Source organism: Sus scrofa, chromosome 14, assembly GCF_054392235.1.
Source record: "Sus scrofa isolate SSC_HxYL_T2T_F1_AM1 chromosome 14, Sscrofa_HxYL_maternal_Yorkshire_Landrace_v2.0, whole genome shotgun sequence".
Taxonomy (NCBI): Eukaryota; Metazoa; Chordata; class Mammalia; order Artiodactyla; family Suidae; genus Sus; species Sus scrofa.
The window spans coordinates 102,782,865-102,807,948 of record NC_139396.1 but is presented as its reverse complement, the minus strand read 5'-3'; the positions used below and the strand labels follow the sequence as shown (position 1 = coordinate 102,807,948).

Genomic DNA, 25,084 nt, shown 5'->3' with positions numbered 1-25,084 from the left:
TCAGACCTATGTTTCTGAGGCTGTGGTGTAGGCCAGCAGCTACAAGTCCAATTCAACCCCTAGCCTCAGAACCTCCATATGCAGCAGGTGTGGCCCCAAAAAGAAAATAATAATAACTATTATTATTAATATAATCTGAAATTTTTGGGGTCCCAGGAACAATCAAAATTCAAGACCTCTATACACCAAAATGTTTTCGTTTTCAAAAACAAATTCCTGGGTTTTTATTACTTTCTTCATTGTCACAAAATGATAAACATTATTTAAAATGTCGAATAGGAGTTCCCGTCGTGGCGCAGTGGTTAACGAATCCGACTAGGAACCATGAGGCTGCGGGTTCGGTCCCTGCCCTTGCTCAGTGGGTTAACGATCCGGCGTTGCCGTGAGCTGTGGTGTAGGTTGCAGACGCGGCTCGGATCCCGCGTTGCTGTGGCTCTGGTGTAGGCCGGTGGCTACAGCTCCGATTCGACCCCTAGCCTGGGAATTTCCATGTGCCGCGGGAGCGGCCCAAAGAAATAGCAAAAAGACAACAACAAAAAAAAATGTCAAATAATTGGGTCTATGTAGATCAAGAATATATCCTCTGCAAATCCAGCCCCTTCCCTTGAAGTCAGCACCCACAAGGTATCCAGAGTATACACACTCACATATGTACCCATGCACACACAAGTAAACAGGACATCACTATTTTTTTTTAATCTCTGACACACAAAAATTCTTGTTTGCAAAACATACTAGTAATAAAGGCATCACTTCCCTGCTTGAAGAGTTCCTACTTCACTTAAGGAGTCATCCCAGTGTTCCTTCAGAGTGGGCTCTCCCGCCATATCTGTGTGTTTCTTCATTAACACAAAAGGCTTGACTACAAGGGTAAGGAAGCTTCCTTGGCTGTGGTTCTTTAAACTTCACCTAAGCATAAACAAAATCAGGATGAAGCATCTCTGAGAGGATTGAGTAAAGCCAATGGGCAAGTGAAGCTCACTTTGCAGAAAGAACACCCATTTACATGCCGCTGGTTAAAGAAGAGGTTGAGAAGTAGGACTATGCTGCTAACCCAGTCATGTGACCTTATGCTTGTGACATCACCTCTCCGGGTCTCGACTGCCTCATCTGTTGAGTAAGGTCAAGAGGGATGGCAAGGTGGCCAAGGTCTAGGGTAGGGGTTTATTCCTAGAACACAGTATAAGTGGAACTTGAACAAAAATACTTGGCTGAGTCTATGAAACATCCCTATCCTCCCACATCATCGCCACCAACATTCAGTCACCCCAAGTGTTTACTCTGCTGTGGAAACAACTCCAAAATCTCTGCAGCTCAACAAAACAAAGGTTTATTGTTGCTCCTGGAACCAACTGAAGTCTCAGGAGAGCTCTGCTCCACATAGGCACTCTCCGGGGCTGACAGAGTCTCCTCCAAGTTAGCCCTGCACTGCCTACATCTTTCAGCCTCCTCCATCACTGCAGCAGAGGCGGGGACAGCTGTAAGATCTCCTGTGCTTCATCCCAGAAGGGATCCCTCTCACTTCTCTTCTCAGCCAAAGACCAGAGTAGTCACATGGTTCTGGGGAAGCAGATGGACTCTTAGTGATGTGATCATCATGGTCTCTGCCACATACAAGGACACACCCCACTCCTGCAAAGTCAACTAAGTCACTCCCCCATCTCCTCAGAATAAAGCCAGACTGTCCTCCATAAGACTGTTCTCCATAAGCAAGCCAATGGGGCATCAGTATCCCCAACGACAGGGCCAATGTCAGCAGCCCCTGTTGTAAGGTCAGCAAAGCCCTCCTCTGTGACAAAAAGTGCCTAGTTGGTGCCACTTCCAAACTAAGCCAATCTAGCCATCCCTGGTTCCAGAGCAACCCCAACCCCCACTGCCATAGGGCTAACAGGACTGGTCCCCTGCTGCTTAACACTTGGGAATTCTCTACTTCTCTGCCAACCAAGTCGCCCTCCTACAAAGGGCTGCCCCAGACAGACCCCTGCCTCTGGCTCCTGCTGTCCCTGCCAGTTGCCAGACCTGTGGTTCCCAGCACTGGCCATCCCCCTGCCTCAGATGGCAGCCTCCCATGGCAGATCTTCCTCCCAGGCTACCAAAGCCCTGTCTCTCGACCAGTCCCCAGCCCACAGTCCTACTGGGACTGGGAACAGCTGGAGAGAGGGGCACATTCACAGCTCATAATTCCTTTAGGGGATCTTTTTCATGTAGTATATTTTTATTCTTCTTAATTCCTGATCCATCTGGAGGCCACATACATCAAGTTCACAATAAAAAGAGGCTAAAGGGAAGTTACTGACCTCTTCATCAATAAAGCAGAGAGGTCCTCCCTTCTATAGCCAGAGCACAGATCTGAACATGAGACAGGGAAGATGGCGGGCAGCTCCCACCTTTTTCTGATGTTCCCAAGTGAATCATATCAACTCTGACTGGATAAGCGAACAAGAGAATGAATGAAAAAAAAGTCACATGACAGATGCTTAATGAATATCCATTCATTTATTCTTCGTAGTGTTGGCTGATGTAACACGTCAGCAGATCCTTGGTCCTGCCAACAGAATTGGACAAAATTGCTGAGAAAAGAACAAGAATCTCCTGTGAAAAAATCTTTTTTAGCATTTGTTATGCACCAGACTGTGTAATGCACACGGTCTATATCTGCAACAGCACTTTTGATCCTCACAAAAAACTCACTAGATGATTCCTACCTTATGATTTTTCCTCTGATTATTATTCCCATGGGACATTATTCCTACGATTATTCCTAAATTACAGGTTGAGCCAACTGAGGCCTGGAGTTTTTTAGGAGAACAGCCAAGATCATCCAGCTAGCAAATGGCAGAGCCAGGCTATAAGCTCAAGAATCTAGTTGATTCCTGGGGAATGTCCAGTAACAGAATTTGATGGGAATTAAATTTAATTAGAACTTCTTAGGCATCTACTGTGTGCTCCTGCAGTTCACACTAGGGGAATATAGAAATAATGGACCGTGATCCCTGCCCTAAGGGAGCTTGCAATCCAGCAGAAGGGAGAGTGACAATGATGTCACGCCCCTTACCCATCTGGAGGACACCACAGATGACAGCTGTAGAAGCGCCTAAACAGAAATGCTGAACAAAAGTGGATCATCGTAGTTGCCATGGCTACACACAGGGTACCAAGGGGAGCCACATCCCAGCCGTGAGTGGGAATGAGGCAGAAACCACTGGGGCTTGGAAGGAGGCAGATGGTCCCCTCCTAGTACTCCCACCTCAGAGAGCTGGAGACAGAGGTTGAGTAAGGAGGGACTGCTGCTCCCCAGTGACCTGCAGACAACACACACAGACTATACAAAGTGATGTGTGCCCTCAAACACCATGACGACTAAAACCCAGAGATGTGGGAGGGATAGTGCAACGCAGCTGTGCCTCCTAAATATAGCCTGACTTCAGCTCCTCAGAGAGCAGAAGCTGGAGCCATCTTCCAGGGGCAGCTCTAAAAATAAAGCTGTGAACAGGCCTCACACTCCCCTCAGCTGCTCAGGGCCCATAAGTTGGCATCTGCACCTGAGGGGTTGACAGAGAGGGTGGAAAGGAGGTGGTGGAGTGTGGGTGGGCTTCATGGTTCCTGGGTCCCTCCTGAGGACACTTGGAAGGCTGTGGTCCTGTCTAAAAAGCACAACGGATCGCTTCTCGGCCTTTTGGCTAAGATCAAGTGTAAAAAGCACAACGGGTAAATGAATCAAGGTCACTGACTTCAGTAAGTTTACTAAGCAGCTGGAATCATTATTCCCATTTTATGGATGAAGAAACTGAGGCTGCTCAGAGAGGAGACACGATTTGGCCAAGGTCACACTAATAGTAAGAGTAGAGTCAGGACATCCTTGCATCTTCCTTGAGCAAACCCAATGGTTTTTATGCCTCGTGCACATCCTGTCTTCACCCTCTGCCCCCTCTCTCTTCACTGCCTCCATCAACTGCTCCTGCCCCCTTCCCCTTCTCATCCCACCTCCACCAGAGCCCCATGCCACCCCAGTCTTCCCCAAACAAGCACAAAATAGATGTAGACTATAAGCCCCATGATGAAAGATATCACATCTGTTTTATTACCTTTTTTTTTTTTTTTTTGCTTTTTCGGGCCTCACCTGTGGCATATGGAAGTTCCCTGGCTAGGGATCAAATTGGAGCTGCAGCTGCTGACCAACGCCACTGCCATAACAAAGCAGGATCCAGGCCATGTCTTTGATCTACACCACAATTCATGGCAAAGACAGATCCTCAACACACTGAGCAAGGCCAGGGATTGAACCCACATCTTTTGGATACTAGTCGGGCTCACTACTGCTGAGCTGCAATGGGAACTTTCCTGTTTTATTCTTTACTTGCCCCTCAGCCTCTAGAATAATGCCAGGGCAGAGAAAGCACTCAATATTTGTTGAATAAATAAGTCCTTTTCTTTCTCTCATGTCAGATCCAATCCATTAAAATTCCCATAGGCTCTACCTTTAAAACACATCCAGAATATTTATTAGAATGGCTAAATTAAAGAGACTGACCATACCAAGTGTTGGTGGGGATTTGGGGAATTGAAACTCTCATACATTGCTAGTGGGAAGGTAAAATGGCCCAACTGCTTTGGAAAACAGTCTGGCATTTTCTTACAAAGATACCATATGCTCCAGTCAGTCCACAGATATTTACCCAAGAGAAAAGAAAGCACATGTCCACACAAATGTTCATAGCAGCTTCATTTGTGATAGCCAAAAACTGAAAAACCACCCAAATGTCCATCAGCAGGAGAATGTGTTAAAGAAACTGTGGCGTATCCACATGATGGAACATTACTCAGCAATAAAAAGGAATGAAAATGCACCACCAACAAAAGGAATGATGCATGCTATGACATGGGTACATCTCAAAACAATAAAGCTGACAACAGCACTAATTCTTAGAGAAATGCAAATTGAAACTACAATGAGCTATCACCTCACACAATCAGAATGTTCATCATCAAAAATTCTACAGATAATAAATGGTGGAGAGGGTGTGGCGAAAAGGGAATATGAATTGGTGCAACCACTATGGAAAACAGTAAGGAGTTTCCTTAAAAAACTAAAAATAGGACTACCATGTGATTCAGCAATCCCACTCCTGGGCATATAACTAGAAAAGCTAAAAACTCTAATTTGAAAACATCCATGCACCCCAGTGTTCACAACTGCACTATTTACAACAGCCAAGACATGGGTACCATCCAAGTACCTATCAACAGATGAAAGGATAAAGATGTGAGCTATATCTATACATACATGTTATAAGATGATATATACATACATACATGTGATAAGAAGATGTGAGATAGATGGATAGATAGATAGATAGATATCTCCAATGGAATATTAGCCATAAAAACAAACAAAATATTGTCATTTGCAAGCAACATGGATGGATCTAAAGATTATCATACTAAAGTAAGTCAGAGAAAGGCAAATATCACATATCATTTATTGCAGGATCAAAAAAATTAAAACAAATGGACTTATCTATGAATCAAAAACAGACTCACAGACATAGAAAACAAAATTATGATTATCAAAAGGAAAAGAAGGAGAGATAAATTAGGAGTATGGAATTGACCTGTATACACTACTATATATAAAACAGATAAACAACAAGGTCCTACTGTATGCCACAGAGAATGACAGTCAAACTTGTAATAACCTATAATGGAAAATAATCTGAAAAGAAGATATATGTGTATGTATAAATGAATCATTTTGCTGTACACCTGAAACTAACACAATATTGTGAATCAACTTTATTTCAATAAAATAATAGTAATAAAACTGAGTGAAAAAAGTAGAAGGAAAAAGGGTAGATTCTTTTCGTATGATTTGATTTACACAAAATTCTAGAAAACGCAAACTAACCTAAAGTGACAGAAATCTTAGTGGTTGTCTGGGACTTGAGGGATGGTGGGCAAGCAGTGGTGAGGATAAGAAGGAGGAGGTTACAAAGGGCACAATGAAAGTTTTTTTAAAATATGAATTTGTTCATTATCTTGATTGTTGTGATGATTTCATGAATATACACATATGTTAAGACATATCAAACTGTACTCTATAAATGTAGAGTTTATTGTATGTCAATTATACCTCAATGAAGTTGTTTTGTTGGGGTTTGAGGTTTTTTTTTAACATCCAAAATCCAGAGGAGCTCCCGTCATGGCTCAGTGGTTAATGAACCCAACTAGCATCTATGAGGACACAGGTTCGATCCCTGGCCTCGCTCAGTGGGTTAAGGATCCAGCACTGCTGTGAGCTGTGTGTAGGTCGCAGATGCGGCTAGGATCTGGTGTTGCTGTGGCTGTGGTATAGGCCAGTGGCTACAGCTCCAATTAGACCCCTAGCCTGGGAACCTCCATATGCCGCAGGATCCTGTATCTAATATCCCTTAAAGGGCCTGGGTAGTCTCTTTTGCCATTGTAATCCTCCTTCCCTTTGAGTAAATGATATTATACTATATATCATATTATAGTGTTGCAGTGCTTGTCTTATGGGGACCAATGAATGGATTCTAGGTCTGAGAACTGGCTCCAGTCTGGAAACTGGACAAGGGACTGTGAGTCTCCAGTGGAGTGTCTAATCTTGGCTTTGGGCTCATCCATTCTTTTTTTTTTTTTTTGTCTTTTTGGTATTTCTTTGGGCCGCTCCCACGGCATATGGAGGTTCCCAGGCTAGGTGTCTAATCAGAGCTGTAGCCACTGGCCTATGCCAGAGCCACAGCAATGCAGGATCCGAGCTGCGTCTGCAACCTACACCACAGCTCACGGCAACGCCAGATCCTTAACCCACTGAGCAAGGGCAGGGACCGAACCCGCAACCTCATGGTTCCTAGTCGGATTCGTTAACCACTGCACCACGACGGGAACTCCTGGGCTCATCCATTCTTTATCTCATTCAATTCTATATATCTAACAATACCCTGATCCAAAGACTATAGGCACCTGGATTCCTCACTGTTATGCCCCAGCCCTGCTGAAATTTCTCCTGTACCAGAATATTCCACCCTCTCTGCAGCAGATGCTGAGGTTCCTGCTCACCAGAGCCACCCACCCCCAGCTACTCTGCTGATTGGCTGATGACAGGTCACAGCAGCCCTTCTTCCAGAAACTTGCTCTTGGCTCACCCACATCATACTGCCAGGGAGGTTCCAGCATCATCCCAGGGACACCAACAGCTAGTGACTAACTGATACAGAGATACGAAAGCATAGACCCATTGCTCCAAGAGCAGATGATTTCTGCTGCAGAGTCCCACCACCATGGGCCAGGCCAAAGCTAGACTATCTGCAGCCACATCCTCGCCCAGCTTCTTCTCCTTTCCTATCCTAATTTACCCCTCACCCCACCCCAGGTTTGTACTGAAGAACACTCCCTGAATAAATCACAGAAACTGGAATCCCTTCTCAGGCTCTGGGGACCCAGCCTAAGTCAGGCGGTGCTGTGGGCATACCTAGGAAGCAGATCTAAGGATGGTGTTCTGGGGTGGATCACTCAGGGCCTGATCACAGGTGAGGACCGAGAGCACAGAGCAGGGTGAGCAGGGCAAGTGCTGACTTTTGTCTGTGGTGACAGGGATGGGAACAGGTAGGGGAGGAGTGGAGACTCATGCAGTATCTCTGGGGTTTGAATGATACAGGAGAAAGGGTAAGTAAGTACAAGGGCTGTCAAACTGGTGGCTCTGCAGAGCACTCAATGCTTTGAAGAGAGAAAATGGAAAGCTTGGGCAATCAAATATTAATTTAGAGCAATTATAAGAGGCAGACAACTTCTTCAATGGCATTTAAGGAGCCAGAGAGATACTCACCTCCCGCGGTTGGACAGCAGAGCTGAGACTAGACCCAGGATGTGACTTTTAGAGCAGCAGAACTTGGGAGAAAGTTGCCTCTTCAGGCCCAGTAATTCTCATATGCTAAGTCAAGGCCCTGAGGGGAAGTGGACCTGAAATTTGGAACAAAGACGTTTAGGAAGATACACTTGAACCCCTGACTCCGCATTTCCCCTGAACCCCCAGGCCTGCTGAAGAGGCCCACTGTCTCCTGCCTTCAGTCTATACAGAAGCCTCAAATGAGGCAGCTGCCTTAGAAGACAGTGCTGCCCTCCTCACGATGTGCCCCCACCTCCTTCCCTGGCCACCAGAGCCATAACCAGGATGAAATTGCAGCATGGCTCATTGGGCAGGTACTCAGCCTGCTAAGAGTGAGTGAGAGATTATACACCAAAGAAGCTATAAGATCCCAGTTAATACGAACCAGCAGAAACCTGAAGAGTATATCTGGAAGTGGGTGCTGAAGGAGGAAAGCTGAATATAAAGCTGGATAAAAAAGCTTATTGACATGGAGCACTCCTGTATCACAGGATTTAACACTCTGGCAGAGAGCCCTGGAGGATGGTTCCAGGCAAAGAGCTGCTGCTATGGTTCTTGAAAGCTGCTGCCACAGTCTGTAGGGAAAGGGGTCCAAAGACTCAAATGGGACTACTATTCAACCAGCAATGGAGGACATGCGGTCCTTAAAACGTAAACCATTTACTGTCTGGCCTTTATAGAAAAGTTTGCTGACCTCTGATGTATGAAGATGGCTAATAATAACATAACATTCAAGAGCCAACAGGGTATTGTTAGATATATAGAATTGAATGAGATAAAGAATGGATGAGCCCAAAGCCAAGATTAGACACTCCACTGGAGACTCACAGTCCCTTGTCCAGTTTCCAGACTGGAGCCAGTTCTCAGACCTAGAATCCATTCATTGGTCCCCATAAGACAAGCACTGCAACACTATAATATGATATATAGTATAATATCATTTACTCAAAGGGAAGGAGGATTACAATGGCAAAAGAGACTACCCAGGCCCTTTAAGGGATATTAGATACAGGATCCAAGCTACCATGGATACCTTGAAACCCAAAATCCCATCATGGTTCCTTCATTATAGTAGAGGTATATGGGGGTCAGATAAAAAAATGAAGTCATGGCCCAGGATCAGTGATCATTTCTCAGTTCCCAGATATGCAATTCCCAAATACATAATCCCAAATATGATAATCTACGTAGCAATGATTCCTTGATGAGTAAAACATCTTTTAGTACAAAAGGTCAAGGGGAAGGATCTACAGCTGCCCCCATCCCTTGACTAAGAGAGTAAATCAAAAACATTAGCAGTTTCCAGGGGAATGGCAGAGATTAGTGTCATCCTCAAAGACTTAAAAAATGCAGAGAAGATGGTTCCTATCATATTTCTCATTTAATACACCTGTCTGGCCTCTGTCATGCCAGATGACTGTTAACTGCTCCAAACAACCAAACATTAGCCCCATCTGAGGCATCGCAGCTGGATGTGATATCCTTTTTTTTTTTTTTTTTTTTTTGCCTTTGGTCTTTTTAAGGCTGCACTAGAGGCATACAGAGGTTCCCAGGCTAGGGGTCTAATCAGAGCTGTAGCCGCTGGCCTACACCACAGCCATAGCAACTTGGGATCCGAGATGCATCTGCAACCTACACCACAGTTCACAGCAATGCTAGATCCTTAACCCACTGAGGGAGGCCAGGGATCAAACCTGTGTCCTCATGGATACTCGTCAGGTTCGTTAACCACTGAGCCACGACGGGAACTCCATGGATGTGATACCTTAACTAGAGCAAATTAGCGTAGTTGCAGGTAAGTGGTAGGCAAATGTTTTCTTTTCCATACCCAACAGAAAGGAGAACCCAAAACAGTTCATACTCCCATGGGATGAACAGCAGTATTCATCCACAGTGCCTGTCCATTCTCTCACAGGATTCTGTTCATTCTCCTTTCTGTCATAAGATATCCAAGGGGGCCTGAAACATCTATCTATTCCACAGAATATCACTCTGGTCCACCATACTGATGACATCATATAAATCAGACCTTTATGAGTAAGCGGTAACAAGTATGATAACATCAGACACAAGTGTCTGAGGCGTAGGAAATAAACCCTACAAAGAATCAGAAGTCTCCTGCTGTATAGCCATGGAACTATATCCAATTACTTGTGATGGAACATGATGGAAGATAATCTGAGAAAGAGAATGTGTGTGTGTGTGTGTACACACACATATATGGGTCACTTTACTGTACAGCAGAAATTGACAGCCCGCTATAAATCAACTATAATTAAAAAATTTTTTTAAAGAATCAGAAGTTTTCCAGTCATTGTTTTTGGAGACTTCATTGTCTTGGGGATGCTAGGACATCCCTTCCAAAGAGCTAGTTATTGTATCTTACAACTCCTACCACTAAGAAAGAAGTGCTTTGGAGGCAACACATTTCACTCTTGGGAATAATGTTCCAACCCATTTGTCAAGTGATACAGGAGACTACTAGTTTTGTAGTTTTATTTTATTTTTTTCTTTTTTTAAGGCTGCACCTGCAGCATATGGAAGTTCCTGGGCTGTGGTCAAATCAGAGCTGCAGCTGCCAACCTACACCACAGCCACAGCAACACCAGATACAAGCTGCATCTGTGATCTATGCCACAGCTTGCGGCACAGCCGGATTCTTAACCCACTGAGTGAGGCCAGGGATCAAACCTGCATCCTCACGGACACTACCTTGGGTTCTTAACCCGCTGAGCCACAGTGGGAACTCCATGCTTTGTTTTATTCACGCTCTAGGCACGTGGAAGTTTCTGTGCCAGGGGTTGAACCTATGCCACAGCAGTGACCTGAGCTGCTGCAGCGAGGAGGCTACTAATTTTGAGTGAGGCCCAGGGTGGAAAAGTCACCTGCAATAGATTCAGGCTGTGGTACAAGAAGCACTTCTACTTGAGCCTTATAATACCACAGACCTCAAGGTCTCTCATGTGTGGTAGGAAGGACATCTTAGGGAATCTCTGGCAAGTCCTAACAGAAGAGTCACAGGCAGCCTCATGGGATTCTGGAGCAAAAGCATGCCATTTGCAGCAGAGAACTATATACCATTCCAAAAACAATTCCTAACATGCTAACTGGCCCTGGTAGAGGAAAGAGTATTTGATCATGGGACCCCAAGTAGCCCTGAGACCAAAGCCACCCACTGTGATCTGGGTACTATCAGCCCCATTAAGTCATAAGGCCAGCAATCTTATCAGAAGTTGGAAGTGGTATATTCAAGATGAGGTTCAAACGGGTCCAAGGACAGAAGTAACTAGAAATAACTGAACAAACAGGGGGCCCATATGCCATGTCACCAAACATGTTGGCACCAATGTCTCTCCCTCAGCTCACACTTATGGTCCTATGAGAGGTTCCCCATTATCAGGTGAGAGAGGATGAAGGAGCCCAAGTTTGCTTGATGGATGTTGGTACAAGCAGAAAATGGATACTGTTACACCCCAGCCCCACTCAGGGGACCCTGACAGTAGTGAGGGAAACCCTCCCAGTGCACAAAGCTCCAGCCAGGACATCTGGTCACCCATTTTGTAGGGAGAAAGAAGTGGCCGGAGGTAAGGATATATGTAGACTGATGGGAAATGGTGAAGAGCATGCATGGCCTGTTGGTCAGGAGTCTGAAAAAAAACAAGATTGAAGTTCAGGAACAAGGAAGTCTGGGGGAGAGGCATGTGAATGGACTTATGGGAGTGGACACAAAGTGTGAAGATCTTTGTGTTGTATGTTAACACACACCAGGGAGCACGCATTGTGAAAGACTGGACAGGATGACTTAGCCGCGCCATGTTAGCTAGTCTCAGTTCTTAACCACCTCCAGTCTGCACAATGAGCTCATAGACAAAGTAACTGAAGTGGCAAAGACTGAGCTATGTATGAACCCAAAAGCATAGGCTTCTTCTCACCCAGGTTCATCTAGCTGCTATCCCAGCTTCCTGGGTTACTCAAACAGCAGGCACAGGAAGAGTTCCGATACTGTCAAGGGTCACTAGCCCTGGTCATCATAAGGAAGTGTGGCTTTCTTCCATATAATTGGAGCATGGAGAAATGTGTTTGGAATCCATGTGATCCACCAGAGTACCTCTTGGTACTACCATGCCTAGTGCTATCCATAAATAGCAGTACACAAATCACAGTCTGAGAGAGGTATGGTAGCCAGGTGCTCAGACCCCTTAGAGGTGAGTGACTGGGCCACCCCAGCAGGCAAGCCACCCAGACCAGCAAAAGTACTGGCCAAGGATAAGAAAAATCTCAAGCAGATAAAAGTGGATAAAGACACTAATGATCAATTGTGGCATTGAGACCAACTACAGCCACAGGGACTATAGCTGTTCCACTAACCCTGCTCTTGTAAGTTTCCCTGGGAATTGTGACCATAGAATTCTGGAGAAGCTGGGGCCAGGTGGAGTATACTTAATTTGAGAATCAAGAGGATCTGAGGGGTACAAGTGGTGAGCTACGGCAGACACTGTCGGTGCCCAGCACAGATCCCTTTCCCTGGACAGGATACCCATCTCCCAACTGCCGTGAATGCTGGCTACTAATTAAGGCACAGCCATCCCCCTTCTTCAGAGAACTGTCCTTGGCTCACGAGAGCTGCTTCGCCCAGAGATCTCACAACCCCAGAGTGCAGTCCTTAGCCAATGCCTGATTGAATTGGGAGTATAAAAGGTTGCTCCTCTTGCCTAAAGGAGGGACACTTTGCAGTGTGGTTTACACTTCAGGGCCCATCACCACCTTGTGGATCAGACCTAGGCAAGATTTGACCTCAACTTTTTTTCCTTCTCTATATTGCTTCACCCTCTCCATTAAAGGTATTTCCTAAGAACACTCCCTCAATAAGTTTCAGGCTCTGCTTCTAGTAAACAAGACCAAGACTTGCTTTTGTCTATGTCTTAAGCATTATTGAAGCCTCATCACCTAGTACCAGGATACTTAGCAAATAATAAATGCATGAACAAATGAATTGAACTGGGGAAGCTCAGAAGTCAAATGTTTGTCCAAGGACACCCACATCTTACACAGCCAAGCCTTGAACTTGATTTGAACTTGACCTTGATCTTTCAAGACAAAACTCTGGCACAGTAGTGCCTGAATGAATGGCAGAAGGCATTTATGCTTAAACAAAAGTTGTCCTCTAGAAAGACCCATTTTAGTTTCCTAAATGGTACAACTGACCCACAAATACAAATGACTCAAAGTTTTGAAAGCTTTAGGGGGACAAAAGTCAATATTTTTTAACTCTTGCCAAGTTCTAGGCACTTTACACACACTGCATTATTTATTTTAGTAATAATTCCTTTGGATAGATATTTTAATATCTCGATTTTATACATGTTTAAGGGTTGGCCAATAAAGCAAAGATCTCAGACTTGGCTCAGCTGCCTACAAGGACCAAAGGGGCCCCAGTTACGGACAGCTGGGCAGAGTGGGGCCTGGGACAAACTGGAAAGTGCATGTCCCATCCAAATGGAGCAGCCTCTGCTCAGCTCCAGACAAATTGTGTGCAAATTTCTGCTGACTGTTCAAAAGGAGCTGGAAATCACAACTTTCTTGTGAAGTCTCCTATTTGATAACAGCTAGCAACTAATTTGTCAAATTACAAAACCCCATGAAAGTCAAATAAAATACACATCAGGGTCATATCTGACTTGTGAACCATCGGTTTTCAATCTCAGTCTTCAAGAATTCAAACATCAGGAGATATTAAAACAAAAACTTAAGGATCCTGCACACCCAATTCTCAACAATCCTGTGGCTCCAAAGACCCCTCACTGCTCTGATCACCAGGTCTGTACTATGAGGCTTTCTCTCCCCCACTTCTCCAGGCAGGACATCCCTCACTCCATAATTTTTATGTCCACAAGACATCTTAAAGGCTTTGGAGAAGATGGAGTTCCCGTCGTGGCGCAGTGGTTAACAAATCCGACTAGGAACCATGAGGTTGCGGGTTCGGTCCCTGCCCTTGCTCAGTGGGTTAACAATCCGGCGTTGCCGTGAGCTGTGGTGTAGATTGCAGACGCGGCTCGGATCCCGCGTTGCTGTGGCTCTGGCGTAGGCCGGTGGCTACAGCTCCGATTCAACCCCTAGCCTGGGAACCTCCATATGCCGCGGGAGCAGCCCAAGAAATAGCAACAACAACAACGACAAAAGACAAAAAAAATAAAAAATAAAAAAAAATAAAGGCTTTGGGGAAGAGGGGAGGTTGTCTCAGAGCTTCCAGGATATGGTTTGCTTTCTCCAAGGAAGAGGAGGGGTGCAGAGCATTAGAGCCAAAGAAGGAAAGATTCCTAACCCTGACCTTGTCATCATTCCTCATGCCTTTTTGGACATGCACATGCTCTGGTCTCTTTTGTTCCTCAGCTTGGCAAGGCGGATGTTATCACCTATCTGACAGGTGCAGAAGTCAAGGCTCAGAAAAATTCAATGGCTTCCCAAGGTCACACACCAATGTTTCTGTGACCAGACTTGAGTTTCCTGAGATTTCATCTAGGGCTCTTTTTACACACTGTAGGCAAAGCTTGTGCAGCCACATCCAGCCCTCCAGCCCAGAGACAACCAGCCACATCATATGCCACATGTGCCTGGGAGCCACAGGGAGTTCTGTAGACCCTCCCTCCCTGATCCTGGGGCCTCTGGGAACCCTCAGACACAGCACTGGATGTGCTGGGTTCCACAGTGGCCTGTCCCCAATCCCCAGCCTATACTGAGAGGTTCATCTGCCTACTGAAACCTTGGGTGTTGAAATGGCCAAGGAGGACTCTGTAATCACTGACTGCTGCTGTTGCTAAGAAACAGGTCCTTTGAATTCAATTTACAAAAAAGATAGAGCAAGCTAGCAAGTGAGTGAGAGCAAGAAAGAGATGCTTGAACATCTGGTTCTCCTTCCTGGCTGTCTCCGGTGACTGTGAAAATGAGATAAGTACATTCCAAGATGGATGCTGGCCCTCTCCAAGCTATTTTCTGACTTACCTCTAAGCTAATATTTCATATCAGCTCTGGCTCGGATGGGCTGGGGCACAGGAGTGTGCCCTTGAGGGAAACTTCGCGAGTTTGAAAGAATGCCAGTCACCTTTTCTCCTCCAATAACAACTCAAATGCCCCAAGAGAGTGAACTAACCTGGTTCTTATGTCTAGTGCCCCCCACCCCCACTTCCACTGTCAGAATAATCACCCTGCGTCTTTTTATAATCCTCTTCAGCTCACTCAGGATTTTCACACATGTTACATTAGCTCTTACGGAGGAAATATTATTTTCTGCATAGCACAGATGAAGAGGGAAGGAGTATGGCAGTTAGAAAATGCACCTGTACCAGGAGTGGAGAAGGCATGGGAACTAATACTGGCTCTGCCAAGAACGGTTCAGCTCCTCACTTCCCTCTTTGGGCCTCAGATAACTCAGCTATAAGCTGCAGGGTAGGGTTAGGTCATGCTTGCCCACAGTGTGTTCTGCAGAGCAGTGTTCCATGGGAGGCCACGGGGAGCGGGGGAAAAGAAAAATTCTATGGCCAAACAGGTTTGGGAAACTCGGTGTGAAAGTTAGATCTCACTACAAGGTTTCTTAAAGCCTTCAATGCTTCGATGTGCAGGAGAAATCTCCAGGAGCAGCTACTACCATGGTTTGGGTTCCCTTAGAAGCAGACTATGATACAAGGACTTGAGTGCAAGCAGTTTATTTAGGAGGTGATCCCAGGAAACTGCGATAGGAAAATAGAGGTAAGGAAAGGAAGGAAGCGATAAAGGAGGAATCACCAAGCCAGTTACCTCTGTGGGCAACAGGACCTTTATCCCACTGGGGCTCTCTGGGAGATGGTGTGGTACATGTGCCTCAGAGTTAGCCCACAGAGAGCAAGGGAGCTGGGGTACTTATACACCAACTGAAGCCATTCGTTGGTTCAGAGCTGCTCTTGCCAGGCTGGGGAGGGGAGTCATTAATTATCATTAAATGTCCAGACTTTCTGTTGTCTCCCAGGCATGAGCAGAAAGACCTCGGCCAGGGCTGCAGAATCTGGCACCTAAGTCTAGCCCAGCATGCTGGCATGGAAGAACCGGGAGAGACAGGCGAGGCATTGCAGCATCTACTGTGGGGGAGAGAGCTGCAGTTTCCAAGACCAATTCCATCACAAAACTCTTTGAGGGCAACAGCTTCTAGGACTCATGTGCCACAGAAGAGTCCATACAAATATCAAGCTAGGAGCTCTCCAGGGCCGAGCAACCCTACAAGTCTGAAGCAATAACCTGATAATGACCAAAGAGTCCCATTCGCTCACCACCTCCCAAAACCTGGACAGATGAATCCTCACAAATGTGAGACAAGTTTGTCTCGGACTTGCTCCCAGTTCATCCTTCAAAACATTCTATCCCATTTCTGAGACTTTGTTTCCAACCTACATTCTAACCTGGACAACACCACCCTAACCATACACCCATACAGTAAGTTTTTTGTTTTGTTTTTTTTGCCTTGCCTGCAACATGTAGAAGTTCCCAGGCAAGGGATTGAACCTTCACACAGCAGTAACCTGAGCAGCTGAAGTTACAATGATGGATCCTTAACCCACTGCACTACAAGGGAACTCCAGTTAAGCTCTGTGTAAGGTAGGCTATCCTATCCATACCCCCAGAGGCCATGATCTCATCCTGGGTCCTAAAGCTATTTTAGCGTGCCTCCTCTACCCACCCTTTTCCTCCCACCCATCAGCTGGACCTGCAGCCTGGCTTGTGAATATCAAGTAATAATACTAATTCCAAGAGAGGTGGTGACAAGGTGGTTAAGAGCATAGCTCACTGGGATCAAATGCTACTCTACTCCTTAACTACCTATGTGGCCCTCAGGTTCCTATAACGAAGGGATGGTAATACTTCTTCCCTCATAGAGTTATTACTACAATGTATTAGTTATTATTAGAATGTAATGCACAGCGCCTTGGGACAGTAAGTACTGGGGAATTATGTCATCAGGACAGTGATATGACAGGAGCTAAAGTTTTTAAGCCCTTATCATGTGCCAGACACTGTGCTAAATACTTTATATGCATTATATCATTTAATCCAAACTATCTGCTTGCCTATTTATGCCATTATCCTTGTTACTGATGTAGAAACAAGGTCCGGAGCAGCTGCTTTGCTGACCCAAAGTCACTATACAGGTAAGCAAACAAGAAAAATCTTTTAAGTCTCCAGGAAAGGTTGCCTGATAGTGGAATCCTGGGCAGTGAGAAACAAGGTTTGGTGCAGCTCAAAGGCTACTGGGGGTACCTTCTAAGTAACCAGGCCATGTCCAGGCCTTTCTCTTTCCTCATCCTAGAAATATACAGAAAATACATAGTTCTTGGACTTCTCTGGTGGCTCAGTGGGTTAAAGGATCCAGCCCAGTACTGTCACTGCTGTGGCTCGGGTTGCTGCTGTGGTACAGGTTCAATCCCTGGCTTGGAAACTTCTGCATGCCATGGGTGCAACCAAAAAAAAAGGGGGGGGGGGTTTCTCATTGGGGCCCAAGATAAATACCTGACATGTGGAAGCAAAAACTTCCAACCTTTGTCCTCTCTGCCATAAGGCCCTCTTCTTCCAGGAAGCCGTTTATGATCCTGCCCACACCCAACTAAAAAGAGGTCTCTCTCTTTTCCTATTAGAGTACTACCTGAATGTGACACTCCTTTGGCATATTAACTGCCTGACACTTTCTTGGTGTAGGTCTCTTTGCACATTGGATCTCGTGAGCAGGTGTGGCTATCCCACAAAGGCAGAGGCATTGCCTTAAACCCTAGGCCACAGGGCCTAGCTCAAGTGGTGTCTGTCACAGGTACTCAGTAAAGACAAGCATCCTAACACTGAGAGGGACCTGAGCAATCACCTTGCCCTGAATTTTATACAGAGTGACATCAATATGTTCCAGTCACCCAGCTGGACAGTGGAGAAACCAAACTCAGGACTCTTGACTCCCAGGCCAGAGCTGTCACACTGAGGACCTGGAAGACTATCTGTAGGGTGATTTAGGATATTGAATTACTAGGTAAAATGTCCAAAAAGGGGCTCACACACACCTGCCTCCCCACCACCACTATCCATCAGGATATTGAGTCCCCCTTCATCTCACTGGTCCCTTCACTCCTCTTCTTCTCGTGACTTCTCAGCAATTACAGCCTAGTGTCGGCGGGTTTACATCCCAGCCCTGAGTCTTTGGAATGTCACCCATTAGTCTCCATTCTCCACACTCTCAAACAAGAGGGCCAAGATTAATGAAGCAGCTTCTCTCAATCAAGAAGCCATTTCAGGCTGTGCTTTTTAAGCCAGTGAGTTGTGCAGAAGAATTAATACCGTTTGACCTTTTTATTTTCCACAGGAAGATTTGTGGTGCTCCCCCCCCATATCTACCCTGTCTGAGGAGCAAGCTTGTTCCCTGTCACTTCATTCAGCAGCCAGGAATGTGGGCCCAGAGGGAGAGTGTCACCTCTCAGTACTGTGGGCAGATTACTCTGGGGAGGAGTTGGGTGAGGGGAAGTAGGTTGGTAATTTCTGCATGCCATGGGTGCAATCTCTAGGAGCTCCTCAAACTCAACGCAACTGCACCTAACAAAGCACAAGAGACCCTCCTCCTTCGATCAGCAGTCAGAACCTGGGGAGGGGCCCCAACAGGTGGGTGTGCCTGAGCCAAGTCCTTGATGTGCAGTGGGGGTCCCAGAGCTAAGTCTGGAGGTAAGTCAGGGCAATGTTCAAAACAGCTAATGACAAAACATGGCACGAGCACGGATCAGTCAGAGAGATGCCGGCCGTGAACCACCGCAAGGCCAGCTGGGCGCATCCCGGGGACCAGCAGCTGTGGACAGAGCATTTCTTCTTCCCAAGAAATGGGAATGGTTGGGACATTGATCCAGACAGAGAGAAGAAAGGATAGAACCCAAGTCATGGAAACGGTCAAGGGACATTTTAAAAAAAGAAAAACAAAAAAAGCCTAATCTTAAATTTTAAGTTGTTTGTGGTTTTGCAATATAAACCATTCCTTCACAACCCTTCAGTGAAGCCTTCTACACATAGCCTTGAGAGAATGGGTGGGTGTGGGTGTGTGTGTGTGTGATGTAGCAGGGGTTAGGGAGTACAGGGGAAAGGGCTGAATTCTATATCTGATCCACCACATTTCAGGACAAGAAGGCTTTCTAGAATAGGGGGCATATGAACTGGACCTTAAAGGATGAGTAGGAGTTTTCTGGTGTGACGCTCTCCCTTCCCTGTGCTTCAGAAGCAAATCTGTGCTATTTCTACTTAAGTATTAGCAAAGCTATGTCAATATCTACACACGTCTCTCCATTTCAGATGCGATTTCCTTGCTGGATGGGGTCCTGCTTCTTTCATCTCTGTATCCTCGGCACCCAGCGCATGCTTGGCCCGGAATCATTAGCCTGCCTTTCCCACTAGAATATAAATGTATTCAACCAGGATGGTGTCAGAAGGTGGAAGAAAGGCTGCTAATAAAAAACGATAGGGGAAAGGCCATATGCATGACAATGTTGATGAAGGCTACACTCAAGACAGAAAGTGCTGCAGGGTGAAACTGGATGCCGCGTGGATGGCTAACAACTTCTGGATCATTCTCATTTCCTGCATGAAACCTGTAAATGCTCTGTATCCATGTAGATGCCATGTCCACTGAATGGACCAGTGGAATCACACAATGCAGTTACACACAACAAGACACACATACATACCTATAACAAAATAAAAATAATAATATCATAGGAGCATAGAGAAGGAAAGGAGAAAGTGTCAGTCAGCTGAGCCAGGAAGGAAAGATGGGATTTGGGCAGGAAGCGAATCCTGGAGAGAGAAGCAGCATGAGTGATAGTCTGTCTGATTTTCTTCATATTTGGTACTGCTTTTATTACTTCTTGATAAAGTTTTTCTGCTTAAAAAGCAAGTGGCATTTAGAACTTTGAGCAAGACAGACAGGTTGTAGTGATGGATGAACCACCCACTGATGGGTGCCCTGGGAGCTGGCTACACTTAAGAGCCTGAAGTGCCCTGTTAAGGAATCTAGGCTTTATGCAGCATGAAGCCATGGAGGCTGAGCCTGGTGATGAGGGAATGGAGGCCAGAGGCAGGGAGCTGGCCTTTTTCTTTGAGGCTGAGAAGACCTGTTTCCAAAGCAAGCATCATGATCCATTCATCGTCCCCAGGGACCCCATGAGCACCACCTTCCCGTGCAGACATCAGCACTTGGGCTCTGTGAGGGCCAGGAAATACTTTACTCACATAAAACCATCCTTCTCATCAATTTCCTTTACAACAAGACGAAAAGCCTCTGGTCTTTACCCATGGTTGTGCCACTCACGTGTGTCCATCCTAGTGAGGCCAGGGTGCTGGGGAGGTCTCTGTGGAGATGCCATGTTAGTCTGGGGTGGAGGGGCAGAGCCGTCCCCACCCCTGTCTGAGCCTGCACGGGGGCAAGCTTGCATTTCCCATAGGACAAGGCAGAGCACATGGCAAGGAATGAGCAGATCCACTCAGGAAAACTCCTTGCACTGAAGACAAAGTTAGCAAAACAACCAGCAGGAGACAAAACACTTTCCTAACGTGAGAAGAACCCAGCCACTTGCCATGCCCCTATAGCCCACTTAAAACTGAAATACTCAGTCTAAATGTCATATTTGATGCTGCTGTTATGGCTTGTCAATAAATATTTTCTGTTTAAAAAAGATGTTTTGACTTCCTTGCAGGAACGAACATGCACTCTCCTTACACCAAAAAAAAAAAAAAAAAAAAAAAAAAACTGAATCTTATTGATCAAATTTTTTAGGAAACTGATAGAAATCCAAAAGGGAAATATATCTTGAAACATGCAAAAGCAAGCCTACACATACATACACACACACACATACACACACACATACACACACACACACACACACACCCATACACTCACAAAAAAAAACCCAGCAGCACACAAGCAACTCCCCAGCTCATTCTCCAAGGCCCCAGAAAAACTCCTTGCCCCTGGCAGCCAGGCCATGGAGGGCCCCCCTAAATCCCCCACCATCTGGCATTTTTGTCTGCAAAGCACAGGCCCTTCTACCCTGGGCTGCCTGCCCACCTGCGGATGGAGGCCAGGCGCTGGCGAGGGCTGCCTGGGCTTTGCCTCCCTGCCATGGTAACCACACACACACAAACTCTCAGCACTGCCTGCCTCCTGGCCCTGCCACAGTGGGCTTAGGCCAGGCCAGCCTTGACTGTCAGCTCTGTCCTAACTGCACCTTCCCCACACACCAGCCAAAAAGGCACAAATGTCAGGGAGGGAGCCAGAGAGGGGAGAAGCAGCCACAGTGCAGCAGCAGGACTGGACGAAGGAAGCAAGGCCCTAAGGTGGGGCACGCAGGCAGGTGGCAGAGAGGGCCTCGTTTGCTAGACCATCTGTCAAGAATGAAGGAAAGGCACCCAGGTCTGCAGACCAGGGCCCCCCTGTGCACACACTCACACTCACAGATGCTCATACATACACAACTACATGCACACATATATAAACATCCATCCATGCACACATATCCACAGAATCCTACACACACAAAGATACATCACTCATTCACATATCCTTGCCCATATGCACACACATAAATGTATATAAATGGCAACTGTGCACACATATAGGAACACAGAAACATCTACAGGCATATATACAAACATGCATACCCACCTACATGGAGTCATACACTCACACCCATGCCCACATATGAACACAGCCATATGCACACATGTACTTAAACTAACACCCATATGTAGGCAAACATGCATGCACAGACTTAGGCACATAATTACATACTCCCACACACCCACATTCTCTCTCATATGCACCCATACTCACTCATGCACAAATACATAAATGAGTGTATACATAGCATGTTCACAGATACACAGTACACATGCACAAATGCACATACACACATGTACGTACTACTGCCCACACCTCACACATACATGCGTACTTTCTCATATACACATCCCTGCACACTTTTATACCTGTACACAACTACATCGTCTTAGCTTGGGCTAACATAATAAAATACTATGGACTATGTGGCTTCAACAATAAGCGCTTGCATCTCACAATTCTAGAGGCTGGAAAGTGCCATATCAAGGTGCTGACAGATCCAGTGTTGATGAGGGTTCATTTCCTGGCTTGTAAACAGCCACCTTCTGGCTGTATCCTCAGAGGCACAGACAGAGAGTGTCTTGTGTCTTTTCTTTTTGCTTTTTTGCTTTTTAGGGCCACATCTGTGGCATATGGAATTTCCCAGACTAGGGGTCAAATCGGAGCTGTAGCCGCCAGCCTATGCCACAGCCACAGCAACGCAGCCACATCTGCAACCTACACCATGGCTCACAGCAACGCCGGATCCTCAACCCACCAAGTGAGGCCAGGGATCAAACCCCCATCCTCATGGATACTAGTAGGGTTCGTTACCGCTGAGCCACAAGAGGAACTTCCTCTTCTTTTTTCTGTAAGGGCATTAATTCCATCATGATGGACCAACTCTCATGACCGCCACCAACCCTAATTACCTCCCAAAGATTCCACTCAAATACCATCACATTGGAGGTTAGGGCTTCAATATATGAAGGGGGTGAGCACTGCACAAACTCAGTCCATAGTATATGTACAGATACACAAATACATATGCATACCTATATAGAGTCACACACACATGCACATATCCACACACACACGTATGCAACCACATATACATACGCTGATACTAACACAAGCATCATGTATACAGACGAAAGACATGCACATTCACACAAACCCATAACCCCCGCCACACACACACCCATACATACCCAAGCACAAACACATACACAAATGTGCACATAAATGTGCCTACAAACATACATACATAAACAGGCATACAGACTCATGCAAATATAGTCTCACAGTTCCACACACAGAGATACACTCATACACAAACATACTTCCTTACACGCACATACACAGCCATACACACATTTCCACAATGAGCATACAAATACTCAAACACACACACACACACACACACACCATATTCCATTCCCCCTCTCCACCTTCCACTCTCTCTGTCTCTCTCTCTCTAACATGCACACACAGAGAGGCTCAGCCTGTTGGCCATCTTTTCTCTCCTTAAAGAAAAATGGCATTGCTGTCAATGCTCAGGATCTCCAGCGGGATCACCCTACAGCTACTGCCACCTCCCCACCATTCCCAACCAAACCAGTGTCTACCCCACCCTGGCTGCAGCACCTCACCATCGTCTGCTGCCCACCAGGGAGATACCTGGTCCAGCCATGTTCATGCCTGGCCACATATCAGAATCACTCAGAGCTGTCCACCAATATTGATCCTAGAACCCTACCCTAGAGTTTCTGATTTAATTGATCAGAGGTGGGACCTGGGTATCTGGTTGCTTGTTTTTTAAGTTCTACTGCCTTTTTGGTATAAATCCCCATTGCCAGCTCCATAACCTTAGGAAACTTAAGCTACTTAAACCCTCAGGATTTACCTTCTCTATCTCTAAAATGGGAGAAACAGGTTCCCATTGTGGCTCAGCGGAAATGAACCCAACTAGTATCCATAAGGACATGGGTTCAATCCCTGCTCCTGCTCAGTGGGTTAAGAATCAAGCATTGCCATGAGCTGGAGATATAAATTCCAGATGTTGCTCTGATCCAGCTTTACAACAGCAGTGGTGTAGGCCAGCGGTTGCAGCTCCAGTTTGACCCCTAGCCTGGGAACTTCCATATGCCGTGGGTGTGGCCCTAAAAAGACAATAAAAATAAACTAATAATTTGGGAGAAACAACAATGCCTATTTCGTAGATAGGCTTGCTCTACAGATTAAATCAGATAATCCATCCAAAACACACAATACCTGGCCCACAGCAAAAGTACACAAATATTAGCTATCATTAATATTATTGATTTATACACCGCTCTAGGATCCTGAAAAATGTGGAATCCAAAATTTTCAAAACTAAAACAAGCCTCTGAAATCTGTATGACCCAGAAACCACCTGAGGCCCATTTGGTCAACCTTCTTCTCTTCTCTTCCTCCTGCAGCACCAGTGGTGCCTTGGTGCTTCCACCATTCAGAAGCAACTTGAGGGATTAGTCATCATTCTCTTGCTGCTTTTGGTTTCCTTATCCTATTATTTTTGTAGTGCAAATAACAATAAAGCCATCATCTTACACATGCCCAAGGTTGTACCATCTAGCACAGGTTCCCACCATCCAAGTCTGTCATCACTCTAGCCCATCGGGGCAAATGGTCCCCACTTTTGTGATGAGGAAGCAGAGGCACAGAGAGCATAAGTAATTTGCACTACATCACGTAGTTATCAAGCGTCAGATGCATCTGGGTCTTCATCCAGAGCTCCTTCCCCACTGCCATCCTGCCAGGCTTTGAGTCCTCTGCCTCCATTCTCTGTGCCCTCTGCCTCCATTCTCTGTGCCCCCTTCATACTCCATACACTTCTCCTCTACCTAGCAGTCCTTCAAGGCCGTGCCAGTCTGCCACTCTTGTCAGGGGAGTAAGGGGTGGTGAAGACTTGATGGGTAAGAGTTTAACACCGTAGTGAGAAGTATTGACCACATTCTTGTTCTGGGGATTCTTAAAATGGAGGGATAAAGAGAAGGCAACTAGGAAGTTCCCATCGTGGCACAGCGGAAACAAATCCAACTAGGAATCATGTGGTGGCAGGTTCAATCCCCTGGCCTTGCTCACTGGGTTAAGGATCCAGTGTTGCCATGAGCTGTGGCGCAGGCCAATAACTGTAGCTCTGAATCATCCCCTAGCCTGGGAACCTCCATATGCCACAGGTGTGGCTCTAAAAAGCAAAAAAAAAAAAAAAGAGAGAGAGAGAGAGAGATGGCAACTAACACAGCCAATGGCTTTCTGGCTTCACTACTTTGCTAAAAGCAGGACCTAGACAGCAAGAGGGAAGAAGGGGACAAGACCAGTATTTCTGGCTGGCTACCTCCCAGGCCTGAGGCACTGTTAAGACACTGCTTGGTTGTTGTAGGAAAGATGGTAGGGTACCAGGACACTGAGTTGGTTTGTCTCAGCTGTACCACATTCTCACCATGTGATCTTAGTTTCTTAGCTTCTCTGAACTAAGATGGGGATCATATCTTCTTCAC

The 25,084-nt window shown here is 46.0% G+C and overlaps 1 protein-coding gene across 4 annotated transcripts in view; it reads right to left on the bottom strand.

Moving 5' to 3' along the window:
* Positions 1-672: 672 nt before the first annotated feature.
* The window catches only part of RPS24 (ribosomal protein S24), a 109,940-nt gene continuing 85,528 nt past the window's right edge, over positions 673-25,084 (bottom strand). For 2 of the 4 annotated variants that reach the window (XR_014828192.1, XR_014828191.1), the window contains 2 exons: positions 6,915-7,977; positions 5,464-6,191 (listed from right to left, as the gene is read on the bottom strand). The gene's annotated coding sequence lies outside the window, so the exon portion shown is untranslated. Of the gene's footprint in view, positions 910-2,529; positions 2,546-5,463; positions 6,192-6,914; positions 7,978-25,084 lie in introns of those variants that run through there. The other 2 variants (XR_014828190.1, XR_014828189.1) reach the window with 2 other exon arrangements.